Source organism: Protopterus annectens, chromosome 9.part0 (assembly GCF_019279795.1).
Source record: "Protopterus annectens isolate FY-2018-M chromosome 9.part0, PAN1.0, whole genome shotgun sequence".
Lineage (NCBI taxonomy): Eukaryota > Metazoa > Chordata > Ceratodontiformes > Protopteridae > Protopterus > Protopterus annectens.
Genome location: NC_056743.1, coordinates 763,056,015 through 763,070,736, shown reverse-complemented (window position 1 = coordinate 763,070,736; position 14,722 = coordinate 763,056,015).

The window sequence follows — 14,722 nt, the reverse complement described above, 5'->3', positions numbered from 1 at the left end:
ATAAAGCCTCAAATACTGGCAGTACATGAGACATGGTAACACAATTTTTAAACAGCATACCAATTAACCATCAAGTACCAGGGGAAGAAAAGCAGTCCTTATATCAGAATGTATTGTAGCCATCAGTGTCCTGCACACTGGATACAGGTTTCTCAAAACCCATAAAACCTACAGCCTTATTAGCTAGCACTATAGCTTGAATTAATGTTGGCTACTAAGGAGATCACATGATTCTCTAACGTATTACAGCACTTTGGAAATTATAGTCTGCCAGCATCGCAACCATTGAATTTCAGACGAGTCATCTTGAAAACTGACACTGATAACATAGAACATTCTAGAATGGATATTTAAAGACATCCAAATCACATCACAGGTGCAGGCATAGTAGCACACCATTTAATTGATTACAGTCTTACTTTTGCAATTTAGAAACATATGGATATTCCCTCACTACCAAAATCCATCAAGATGGAAAGCCCGAAGAATCTATCACTTGAGACTACTGGAACAGGAGTGAAAGTTACTATTTCAAACCCTGAATATGAACTCAGCTCTACATTGTTATAATGTAATACTGAACTTACTAAGCAGATAAACACCAGCCAGGTCAAGCTATATAATAATATTCATTGTATAAATAATAAGTACTAGATAGAATGACAACAAAGCACTTAGGAGGAATCCAAAAAGAAGGATGATATAAGCTAACTTCTACACAGCAAATGAGAAAAGAACATTATTCCACTTTCTAAAAATAATAACAACAAGCCAACAATATGCTAACAAAGAAGAAAAAAAATGAATACAAAAAAATGTATTTAGTGTTTTTTTTCCATTAACAGCATCAGGTATCTTCAGAATAAACACAGAAAAAGCTTATTAACATTTATATTGAATCAAGTTCACCTGACACTCCACTCCACTATGCGACACAAATCATATGATATATAAACAACATAGATATAATTTCCAAGAGGGACAGCAAGGATGCCTTATTCCAACATTTTGTACATTGTCTGCATTTTAAAAGTCTTTGTTTCTCTTTGTTAAGATGGTCTCAAGGGATCTGAAAGGGGTCAACTAGTAGAAAATTTAGAAGAGTTTAGAACATTAGGAGTTAACTTAGTAAATCAAATTGAATTTGGGTATTTATTAAATAACATTTCTATTGCACCAGTAATCAATTTATGACTGGTTAAATTGTAATTCAAAATATTTATAATGTTTTTTTTTTTGTTGTTGTTGTTAGTTTTAAGATTACCATTGACCAATATACTAAGTTCTGAATTATCACTCTTCTTCTTCTTCTTTCAGCTTTTCCCGGTTAGGGGTCACCACAGTGGATCACCTGTCCACTCATGACTGGCAGTGGAGTTTTACGGTGTCGAGGTGCCACTCTACTAGAAAGAAATATAACCAAGCCATTTTTATTGTGGAATACTATCAACAAACTGCCTGGCAAAAGTGTATACACTAAAGATGATGGATCCACCAAGCCTAAACTCACTGCATGATAATTGCCAATACATTTGCATATTAATTTTCTGTAATTGTCCCATATTTTCTATTGCTCATGACTAAATACATCTACTGGTTATAGATACAAATCCACAAAATCTCTCCAATTCAGCTTTGTACCTACCGTTGTTACCACAGTTTAATATATTATTCTCAGTAAATAATGAACATGGCTTACCCTCTGTGGGCAGCTTGCCTCCTGCATATCTGAGGATGCTATCACCATAGATTGTTATCCATGTAACAGTATTTATTATTGAAGGATGCCATGTACCAGACCTGCAGAGACACGAAAAAGTAATATTATTGTTCAAAGGTGAAACACAAACAAGGAAATGAATAAAAAATAGACTCAATAGTATCCACAGCCCTCTGTCTGAGGTATTAGAACATATAATACATTAAAGCACACTAGCATCATATAGGACAACAACCTGCTCACTAGAAAACACAAGCACAGAGCTGGCAACAGTATGCATACATTTTAATTAAACTGCTAGACTTTGTGGCAAACATCATGATTAGAGCCATCAAACAGTCACCATCTTTCTAACCTTTTTCTGAAGTTTTTCATTTTATGAATAGTTCAGTGCTTTAAATAAGTTATTTTACATAGAATGTAGCCTGTCTGCAGTTAAATAGCATAAAAGATGTTTTTCTGAAAGAATGCAGGCCAATGTCTGGAAGAACTGCATGACAGGAAGTTGCAAATCCAGTTTAGCAGTTCCCCAGAATTCAGTGTTCAAACTGTTACTTTCTTCCATGTTCACTAATCAAATACATAACCACAAAAATATACTATTAAAATGATCTTAAAAATCCTCCCTCCTCACATCTCTGACATCACTTCACTTCTAAATGACCTGCCATCTGAATCTGAATACCCTTCATATACAACTTCAATAAAATAAAATCATTTTAAGTGAGAAAAAAGTAAAATCAATGTGTTTTGAAGCCACACACGACTAGTAAATACGTGTTATACTCCTCATCCCTATAGAAATGGTAAGCGAAAGGTATTAGCTGGTTATGATTACTGGTATTAACCTTTCAAGATCATGTTCACTACATAGTAAAGGAGTGAACAAAATTGTAGTGAACCTCCACAGAATTAAACCCTATCTACCATCACATACAAAACATGTGGAAATCAAAACATTATTTCTTCATAAACTAAAGTATTGGGCTAACTTCAAAAAGCAAGTATTTTTTAAGAGAATAGCCACATTGCATCTAACCAAAACATTATTGTTAAGTTTCAACACAGTCTATGGTTTCTATCTTTAGATCTAAAAATTCTACATTTCCAATAATCTTTACTCAAAAGCTGTTGTGCAATAACCCAGCCCCGATATACCCACTATGCTACCATGGCACATAGCTGCCAATGCCCTTAGATCAGCTAACAATTACTTATAAAGTACAAATTTTATCCTACTAACCACTTTGTATGTTTTTCATTGCCACTAATGAACCATAATCTCTCATTTTCCTCTATTTAAAGTAGCTTGCATAACCGATCGTGCCACCTGCACATCCACAGCACGACTGTTGCATGGAGTGACACAAACAGTCCCTCTGTACTTCCTTATAGCCATCTCCAAATCTGTTTTAAGCACCTATGCAGTCCTTGCAATACTGATTTTAGGCTCATAGGTTCATAGGTAGATACTAGGCTATCTGCCCTAGGGCATTTATAAGCCTAGCCAGAGTGTATTTGGCTTCCGCCTCCCTATTAGATTAGCCTACTGTGCCTCTGTAAAGTAGGTCACAGAAGGTACCCTTTTAAGATTAGTTTACTGTGCCTCTGTCTAGCAGGGACAAAGAAGAGATCCCAGGGGTAAATTTGCGATTTCCCATCCACGCATTCAGATTTCGCTTGAAGAGGGTCAGCGAGGGGCTATGTCTAACATGAATTGGGATTCTATTCCAGAGTGAGGGGAGCCTCTGGGAAATGAATCTGTCCCTCCAGCATGTCCTATTTATTTTTGTGCTGAGGTTTAGGTCCCTGGAGTGTGTAGCTCTGAGGGACTTGGATTTTTTGAGGTGGAGCATGTCCATTAATTCTGGGTTTGACATGGCTTTGTACTTCAGGCATAGATTGCCTCTGAGTAGGCGGGTAAGCAACTGAGTAGAGCTGGAGTTTCTTTAGTCGAGCTGCATAGGACATCTGTTTGTAGCCCATGATCCTCTTGGTGAGGTACTTTTGGGGTCTCTCCAGTTGCTGCAGGTGTCGGATAAGGTACATCCCAAAGGGGGCATTGTATTCAATTATGGGCCTGATGAGTGATGAGTAGAGGGGCACAATGACCTCTCTTGATCTAGATGCAAACCCTTTCGTGATAAGGTGGACTATACAGAAGGTCTTTCTAACCACTTTGGCAACGTGATTATCAAAGGAGAGATTACTATCTACGTTGGTCCCCAAATCTCTAATTACTTCTTCCGTACTTAATGGATTACCACCTATGTGGTAATTTGTGGGCACCTTGTTTTTCCCAAAGGGGATGACTATGCACTTTTTAGCATTTAGCTTGAGGTCGTGGCTCTGGCACCAAGCATCCGTCTCTGTGAGACCCTTTTGGAGGATGCTTGTGTCAGCTGGAGATTCGATTATGGCCCCCAGTTTGCAGTCATCTGCAAACTTTGTCAGCCATAATCCCCCTGTGTTACCCTGAACCTTAGAGAAGTATATACCGAACAAGAGAAGTCCCAGAACTGAGCCTTGTGGGAAGCCACTTGTAACTGATTTGGATTCAGACATTTTCATTATTTTAATGGTCAATAATTCATGTCCCCTACCCTGAAAATGATGCAATTTTGTGTAGATTTTATCTGCAATACTCTGATTTCTTTACTCAGGTAAAATCATTTAGCCCATAATAATAATCTACATTTTTTTTTATTCTTAACTCTTGTGAAACAATGCACAGGCTGCGTTATTTATGAATATTCATATTGCATATATTAATGAATAATTTACATTATTCTCATAACAGATATTTTTTTTATTTACATGTTCTTACTGGTTAAGATGCAGTCATATCAGCTAGTCTATAACTATCCAATAGATTTTAGCTAGTATATATACTTAGATCCCCAGGCTAGTGTACCTCCATCTCCCTCTTACTTACCCAGAGTAAACACTCCTACTTTACTGTCTGACAGTGGACTTCTCTTTGTCTTTTAAGTCTCATTATAATACTACATCGCACAATGTTATTCTACTGCACAATTTTAAGGTGCTTCATCTTTGTAAATGTATAATGCACCCTTTTTCAATCCTGCTCATAGCTGATGTACAGTTTAAAGTTTTTATTATCTGAGTTTTTATTTGATGCAATTTGTATCTTGTTTTTTCTGTCATCCTAGTTTTATTTGATGCAATTTGTACAGAGTTATTCTTCTGTACCTTTGAAAATGTACTTTATTAGGTATGTTATATGTGGAGCTTTTCTCCCTGGGCCTCTGCTGAAAAAGTACTTATGTCCAGTTGGACTTTCCCAGTAACCAAATGTAAAATAAATAAATCCTAGAAATGCATTATTAGCTACTATATATGCTATTCATTTGCATTACTAGAAAAAACTAAAGATCTTATTCGATTTTTTTACTTTATACTATTTATAGTTATAAAACTTCATGTATACCTCTATTTATGTATATTATTAAATTTTTTTGTGCATTAATTGTATTTCAGAATTCCCATAAATTTTCTACCAACCTGTCTATCTTTCTATTCTCCAGTATACTCAGTTTTAATTGTTGTAGAAATAAATATGTGTGCACCCATAAACACACATTTAAATATGTATTTTTTAATTTAATGTTTGGAGATTTCCTTCTTAGGTTGTACTGAGCAATATAGGAAGCTTCCCGTTGATCTGCTCCAAAATGAAATTCATAAAAGGGTTCATGATATTCACAGCTTTAGAAGATATTCCAATATTGGGATGCATCTGCTTCAAAACTGTATACGCATAATGTATTATTTTATTTATATAGTGCATTTGATTACTGGGAAAATTTGACTGGTCAGTAAAACTGGTCAGTGGAGGGCTGGGGAGAAAAGCACCAACTGATATTATAAAGAGATAGCAAACATTTCTGATAAGACAAAAGGAGTAAAATACAATTCACATTTACACACAGTGTGCAGGGCTATATTCACATTGCAATTCATAGTATAAAGAGTTTCATTATCATTACATTACATCACTGACAGTAATGGATGTGTACATGCAAACCACTTAGATTCAGGGAAGGAGAACAATGCAATCATACAAACAATATACATGGCTGCATTTGCAATATACAGCATTACTTCTCATTACACCAATTAACAGTGGTGGATATCTGTGTGATATTGTTTCTAAAAATGAGCCTACCCTAGTAGGATTAATGTATTAACAGATCCTAAGTATGTACATATATTATTAAACAGACAAATAAGTAAACAAATAAATGCATATTGCAGAAATTTGATTCACTCCTGCTTTTCAATCCTCGAACAAGTCTACTGGAACCTTTGCAAGATAAATCCTTTATTCACTACTTGAAATATGACCTCTGAGCTGCAAAACATGGAAATGGAGATATACATTGGGGATGTGAGCACTCTTTCAATCGCTACAGTAATGTACGTATTGTTACAATGGTTAGTGCCACCGCTAACACCCCAAAACTCCATATCATATAAGGATTCATAACTTACTTTCCTAAAGGATAGCTCCCTCATTCATATGGTCCAAAACTGTTAGCCTGTTCTGCAGTTTATACACTTCTTAATTCTGGCCTTTGTCTACCCTTTTCCAGAATATTGCCATACATAATATTGTTTAGTACACTGAGATCTGCGTCAGAGTCCAACATTTCAGTAACTATTCCCCAGTATTCCTTAGAAAATACTCAAGGCATTTCAGTCTTCAAATCTAATTCCTGTCATACTTCACCATCCACTGTCAGGTATTTTCCCATAATTCCTACAGTGACAGTTGTTCAACTGTGGCTGCAGTGCTAACGTGTTTTAAGGTTTATCTCCAGAGAAAGCAATCCACTGTCAATGAAGCTTTTTTGCATGATTAAAAATGGAAAACCACTTAAAACTTGAAAAACCCAAAAAGTTCACAGCCACACGGAACCACTCAACAAATTAAATCCAGTGATATGTTTCTTCAAAAGAACAACCAATGGACTCAATTAAAATATATAAAAACAAGACCACTATTATTGAATATAAGATACACAAAAGTAAAATGGTAGAGTAAACAAGCACTTCAGTCCTTCTCAGTAATTAGACTTATTCACAGTTCATACATCAGTACTTCATCACCACTTAACTAATAAATTCTCTCCTCCTTAAATTTGATAGGTTAATTAAGTGCAGAAAGGGATATATCCTGCCATTCCATCTATGCCTATTTTCGATATAGTTTAATTAATATTGTTCATAAAAAATTGCAAGAAGATGAAAAATAGAAAATAAAAAAATGAAATAAATTCAAGAAAAAGGGAAACAAGTTAAAATCCAGTATCAAAAAATTGTTTGCATATATGCAAAAAGTCCCACCAGTGTATACATAACCAAAAATAAAGATATGTGTGTATTTTAGATACATAGGAATGATTTGTGTAAACCTGAATATACTTATAAACTGATTGATTGTTGTATTAGTATGTTCTTGTTCATCACCCCTTTGGTCCTTTTAATAATTAATCAATGAATTATTTATTAAGTGCTTAAGCAAGTTAAAGACATGTGGTCATTCAACCCATTCAATCCAGCTGCATCTGTTTTTAGTTGCCATTTGGCTTCTTTACACTCTAATTTTATTTTGGTTGAGCTTCCTCTTAAATCATTTTCAACAACATCAGTAACAGAAAAATGATGTGTCCCCTTCATTGTGTTCTGTATACCTCAGAGGGCACTGGAATAATTTTTATTTGTTATATCCCTATTGTGTTCATAAGCACATTCCTTTAGACATCTCTCCATTTTCTCTATAAAAAATGAAGGACTATTCACACAGAGTGCAACATAAATCACCATGTTAGCCTCACAGTTGTATCTTTTAGGACAGGAAACTTTCCCATATCCATAAATATTTGCAGATGCTCTGTCAATGATGTTACTACATTGAGAACATCTCCTACATTTTTTCTTACCAATGTTACCACCTTTTTTCTTTTGCATGAACTTAAACAATTCCACAGAATTTCTAAAAAGTTGAAATAATTCCTCCAACCTGTCCTCTTTATCTGTCTAGAATAATACAAAATCATCTAGGTATCACCCATAGAATGTCCACGAATTACAAAATTGAGAATTGAAAACAAAATTATTTTCCCAAAAAGCAAGGACAATATTCACAAAAATGGGGGTGCAAGCTGCTCCCATTACTACCCCCATTTTCTGTTTAAAAGTGGCTCCCTCAAACCAGATGAAATTATTGTCCAAAACTAATTCCATTAGTAATCTAAGAACTTTGATGGTATTATTGCCTAGATGCCCCCTAGAAATGAAATATTCCTTAAACCACTTAAGGCCACATTGATGTGGGATAACTGTAAACAGATATTTTATATCTATAGTTACAGAAATAAAAGTGCTTTTTATACATGTCAGCATGTATCTTAGCAAGATAATCCCAAGAGTCTCTTAAAATGTGCCCCTCATCTTGAAATACATTTTTTACTTTGTGGTCAATAAATTTCACCATCCCATAGGTCTTCAATCTATTTGCATCAATGGGATGCAATGGTGAGTTGTATGGATTTTTATGAATTTCTGGTATTCAAAAAATTCCTAGGATATGTGAGAAATCCTCTTGTAAGTAGGAATATTCAATGTCAGTAATTTGTCCTTGTATCAAAAGATCATATAAAGTGGAGTGAATTTTAGAGCATGCTATATTCAACTCATTAATGGAAATCTCCTCATATTTCTCTGGAAACAGAAGCCTTTTCATCTTAGAATTGTAATCTATGATGTCCATGACCACAAGCCCTCCCCTCTTATCTAGTTTTATTATTCTAAGATCTTTGTTACCACATAAATCATATAGTAACTCCATTTCACATTTTTCATGTTATTATCATTATTATAGTCTGTGGTATGTATATTTTTTAATCTATTCCTAATACCATTTTTCACACATTCTCTCAAGTTATACCTGGGTATAAAGGGGGGGGGGTTGTATAGGCTCAGCTTTTTGAAACCCTCATCTACCTGGGATATGCTATCAGCTTCCCCCATAGGACAGCTAAGTTCAACTTTCTGATGAAAAACTTTAAATCAGTCAGAGTCTTTACGAGACTCCCCCTTCTTGTAGGTACAAATGTAAGCTCTTTTTCTAACAAAGAGGCACACTTTTCACTTACATTATTGTACTGAAATTGTAGATTTTAAAGTCACCCTTTTGATTAATTATTACTGTTAAGGGTTCCTTGTATTGTATTTCTTATTTCCTCCCTTTTTCTTGGGATGAGAAAAAGAGGGTCTTATTTTATATATTTTAATTGGGTCTGCTGGCTGTTCATTTGAAGAAACAAAACAATTGATTTAATTTGTTGAGTGGGTCCATGTGGCTGTGAGCTTTCCGGCTTTTTTGTATAATTATTATGCCCTCTCTTGCTCCTGAGAAGTTCCTGGACTAAAATAATGAACTCTAATTTGCAATCTAATTATAAAACAAAACATTTTTTACAAAAGCAAATTTTAACAGCCTTGATTTTTATATAATGTATTTAAGTTACAACAGAAAATGGCCACATGTTGCCTGTCAAAATAAAACAAATTTTACCAAAATTAGTCATTAACATCATATTTTATTTTGGTCTCACCCAAAACAAGTGCATCATTAATGATGTATAAAACTCATTCTAGAGTCTCAGTGAGTTATGCAATACCTCTCTGGAAAACTTCAGTTGCTGAAGAAATGCCTAAGGATATTTTCAAAAACATTTTCCACATAAAAATATACTCTAGCTTTATGTACTAAGTTTTTCATTGCAGCATTGTTAGTTGGCATGGACTAGCTTTGCAGCTTTTCAGCACAAATGTGTGATTTGTCTATTTTACAAACATGTGAAATTGTTGCCTATGCTACTCTACAAATCCTGCTTGCAAAATCTACATAAATCCCTGACTTTTTGAGCATATAAATTAGCACGCATCCTTCTGGCATGTACCTGTGAAAGTTGACTTTAATGACTATGCATTTTCCTCCAGTGCTTGGACACTGCACTTGTACAGTGTATATGCATTTAATCATCACCAAATACTCATACTTTCTTCCTAAAATACTGGGTTTTTGAAGTGACATAATTTGAAGTGAAGGATTGTAGGACTTGCTTTGAAAGCATAACACAGTTTTTCCTAACCGATTGGTATTAGCTTATGGCATGAATAAGTTAGAATTGCATCTCTTGAGCCTTTTTTCCTATTACCTACAAACTCAATTCTCTAATTGTATTTTTACACAAGATGGTACATAGAACATGTTAAGTTTGTTAGTGGTGCTATCATTAACAGACAGCCTTAGCGGTGCTATCATTAACAGACAGCCTCACCACTGATTTCTTTTGCAGCAACATTGCCATGTTTCTGCCCTTAATGATATGACATTTTTCGGTTTACTTTTTCCTGCTATGTGTACTAACCATCAAACTTCCTATCAGCCATGACTACTAGTTCCACTGTCCTGTGTATTCCTACAGAGTGAAAGAACTCACCTGATGTGGCAATTCTACAAGCAGGCATGTGACTTGAGCTGTCACTGGCATCCTGACAGTGAAGGTATATTTATTACTGCTGGTTGTAGCCCCTTCTCTAAAGGAAAGTTACCAGCATCCCCAAGGGAGTTACCATGTCCTTACCATGTGACTGCTCCCATACACCTATTTACAGGGTGCTGAGGTCATAGCATGGTTACCAAGTATCTGCCCTTGAGCTAGCATAAGCATTGCCAAAAATTCTCTAAAGGATTGTGGTATTCGATGGTCCCAGTCTGCTCCTCTCCACATACATGCCTATCTTTTCTGCACCAGCTCCAACAAGACACCTGAGATGCTGAAAGAACTGAGGTCACCTGGGCCATAGTCAGAATTTTTTCTCTCTGGACAATGTAGTTAGCCTGACATGACATGATTTATTTCATAACATCTATGATATTCACCAATACATAATTTTCAGCTTCAGAATTAGTGATTAAACAGTCAAATTCTATTTACTTGAATAACTTACAAAGTTTTCTTTCTTCATTATATTGTTTAAGCTTTAATTTGCACATTTCTGGTAACCACACAATGAGCAACATGGTAGCAGTTTAAAATAAACTATTTTCAGATGCATCAAAATGGCATTGCTGTTTTGCCATTTTACTGCCATGTAACTTTTAAACTGTTTCACATTATCATATGTACAAGCAGATTCTTTCTGCTTTATGTCCCAGTTAAAGCTTATACATGCCTAGTTTATTTCCAACCTATCTCATCTTCATTACTTTTTCTGCTCTGTACAGATTTCCTATTTAAGTGTTGAATCTGATTTATGCTGAAGTTTACTTCCTAATTTATTAATTTTATGCAAGAGAGACAAGTCTATCTTTGAATAATAGTTAATGCAGCTTTCAAAACTCACAATCTCTGTCCCTGTGACTCATCTCGATTATATACGCATCAGCATATTCTTATGGTCATCGATTACTAGTAAAAATAAATGAATCATGTATGCCAGATTGTTGTTGTGGTCACATTACTGTTTAGATCTGTCTTTTATGACTGTTAAAACAGTTTGTTGCATTTCAGTAAAAATAATTGTTAGTAAATACGTTAATGGCATCATCTTCAGCAAGGTGAAGTCATGTGGCTACTAGAGCTTCCTTACTTTTCTCAGCCATCCTACATGCAATGCAAAACAGATCAACATTTTGCAGATGCTGTTTCTAGTTTTCTTTCAAACGTTTCTAAAGAACCAATATTAATTGTCAATTTAGTTGTAGGATAAATGCCATGATAAAAAATCCATTGTTTACAAAGTATGATGTTGGTTTCAACATTTGCACAAAATTCCAGAACTTCACAATTGTAAGTAAATAAGTAAGCTGATTTTTTGTCAGAGAAGCTTCTATGTTGTGCTGGGTTTTGTGTATTATTATTTCATTTTGTTGCACTAGTCTTCTTGTTTAATTTTGCCTATTTTGACATCAGTAACACTAAAATCAATGCCAGTTTTGTTTTCAAGTTTCATCTAGTGACAGTCTGAAGACAAACTTCTTATTTGTTTTTTGGGGTTCAAATGTGTGTACCGGTTAGCAGTCCTCGTCCTTTCATTTGAATACTGGTGCACACTACATGATAAAGAATTGAACTGGGACAGGCTACAATAAAGTTTAGACTACTTCTGAATACTATACCAGGCAATATGTTTCGGGTATTTTTCTGTAATGTTCTAAATAATATGATGTTGTTATAATATTGTTGTATTAAAGGCACAAGGCAGCAATCTAATGCAAATGGGTAGTTTACTAAAATGGTAGCAACTAAAAAAGATGGAAACTATATGACAATATGATCAACTATTTAAAGGAAAACTAACGCATAATATACATATACAGATGCATGCACACAAAAGTAGACCATAAATACACAGGAAGTGCCACTACAAAAAATTGTACACATTTATTTATTTATTTATATTTAAAAATATTTTTCTGAAAATTCATTATGTTTTATTGTGTAAGAATAAAGCTGTTTTCAGACCCTTTTCATCCATACATAGTTTCAGTAATGCAATTATAAAGTGCAGGAGCATGGTCCTCTCCAAAACAAAAGGAAAATAATCAGTCAAAGTAGAGAAAAAATTAGCATGCATCCACAAACTCTTTGAACAAATACTCATATACATTGTTATGTCACTTAGCAGCATCTCAGAAATACAAGCCCTGATCATAGTCTAGTAAAACACATTAAAGAAGCCCATGCTTCATCTAGGATCATTGTTCTAGCTGCTCTATCACTGTACTGTCAAAGCAGCTGAAAACTGATAAAGATTTAGGTCACTGTTCTTAGCTGTTTCAAAAGCTTAAAGGTAGAGTAGCTTGAAGGGTGGTCCATAGGGTCTGGATATGAGATGTATATGAAGCACATACTGCTTCTTTGTACTACTGTGCTTCAAAAATCCCAAAAGTTTTCAAATGAGCAACAGTTAAGGTGGAGAAAAGAGGATGGCTACCCCAAGTGTGAGATATTTAAGGAATAACCGATGACATGGTGTGGTATATTGAAGATTTACCCATGGTTGGTGTGGTTTAATCATGAGGACAAAGCCCGAGTGATTAAATAAAGCCAACCATGGGTAAATATCAATCTACCACAACCACCGAGTTTGTTATTTCTACTATACAATGATATAATTTAAGAAAAAAAATACTTACTTTTCTTAAATAATGTCTTTGTATAATGGCACATTACTGTTCTTCCACGGCTGGTGGTAAACTGTTGTATTGTTTTGATGTACTGTGTATGCATATGGGACTTGCGTTCCCACACATACCCAGTACATCAATGCTTTGTAAAGGAAGCAACAGAGAAAATAAAGTCTCCGTTGCTCCATTTTTTTTGTTTTTTATTATTATTATTAAAAAAAAGTTTGGGCTACTTTAGGAGTAGGAGAGAAAGACAGAATGGAGGAAATGCAAAGAAAATCAGGTAACTGTCTTTAGTTTTAAATAATGTACCTGATTTTCTTTGTATTTCCTCCATGCTGCCTCTTGGGTATGTCCATAGTATGGACTTTATTTATTTATTTTTTAATTTTTGTTGAAAAAAGAAATACAAGTTTTGGAATATACAAACAGAAAGAAGCCCGAGTGACTGGACCTTTTTCCATTGGTATATTATGGGATTTACAACAGGCACGCTGGTTGGGCTGGCCAATCAGCATGCATGTTTTTGAATACTAATGGACATTTATAATAGTGGAATAATCTGTAATTGCTTATAGAGCACAAGCTTAAATGTATGCTCAAGCACTCTCACAGACAGACACACACATACAAATCTCTCTTCTCTCTCTCTCTCTGTATATATATATATATATATATATATATATATATAGTTGACAAAACAAATGAGCAACACAAAAATGAGAGACAAAAGCTCAAATGTCTGACTGCACATTTGTGTGAAATACATTTGGTTAAATTCAAGTGCTATTTAGTGTAGGTATATAGGACTGTGCAGGAAAATGAAAGTTTGACTGAAAAAAATGTGGTGTTTGCAAGAATGTGCAAGATTCTGTTATAGCGAGTAATATGTTTGTGTAAGTTTTTGTAGGTTAGAGTTAGGGTTAAGTAAGAGGACAGATTTTGGTATTGTGCGTGTTTTGTGCCCTTTTGTCTTGATTTGTGGTACTGTTAGGGAAAGGGTTTTTGTAATGCCATGTGTATGCTTGGGTTAGGGTCATGAGTAGGGTTAAGCTTAGCACACACAGGACTTCCAAGATGGTTGTACACTGATCAATATCTTAATTTCAGGTTTCCCAGTGTCAAAAATAAAAACTGAGAGATGAAGGGTAGTTATTCAGGTCTATATTATAATGAAGAAAGTTCAGAATTTCAAATGCTCACATAAGCAGAAATTCAGGAACTCGATGTTGTTATTTTTTTACTGCAGTACAGTGAAAACTAGAATATTTGCCCTTTCCTCACTGTAGTGCAATCTCAGGTTTGGAATATATATTTAGTGGGGGGTGTGGGTGTCACCCCCCCCCCCACAATAGTGATTTAGAGTTCTTGAATTTTTGCTCATGTGAATGTTCACAATTCTGAACTTTAATCATTATAATATAAACCCAGTAATTCTGGCAGTTTTAGTAAAATTTTGTTACTGGCTAGTAAGTACACTGCCTGGATGCTAGCAAAGAAGTCATTTTAACAGCCTGAAAGAAAATCAGCTAGAAAAGTTGAAGAAAAAACACTGACTGGGAAGAATCCTGCCGCTGTTCTGGAAAAAGCAATTCAAACTCCAGCTTTGTTACAAGAGATGGCTTCCAGTAATTTAGAGCTAAAAATAAATCAAATGTGATCAGCACTGATTAAAATAAATGAAACATTAAAGGAGTATTTCAACTCAAATAAAAGGCTGGAAAAATTAAATATGCTTTAAACAATTATTCAGATGAACTGATAAAACTACAAAG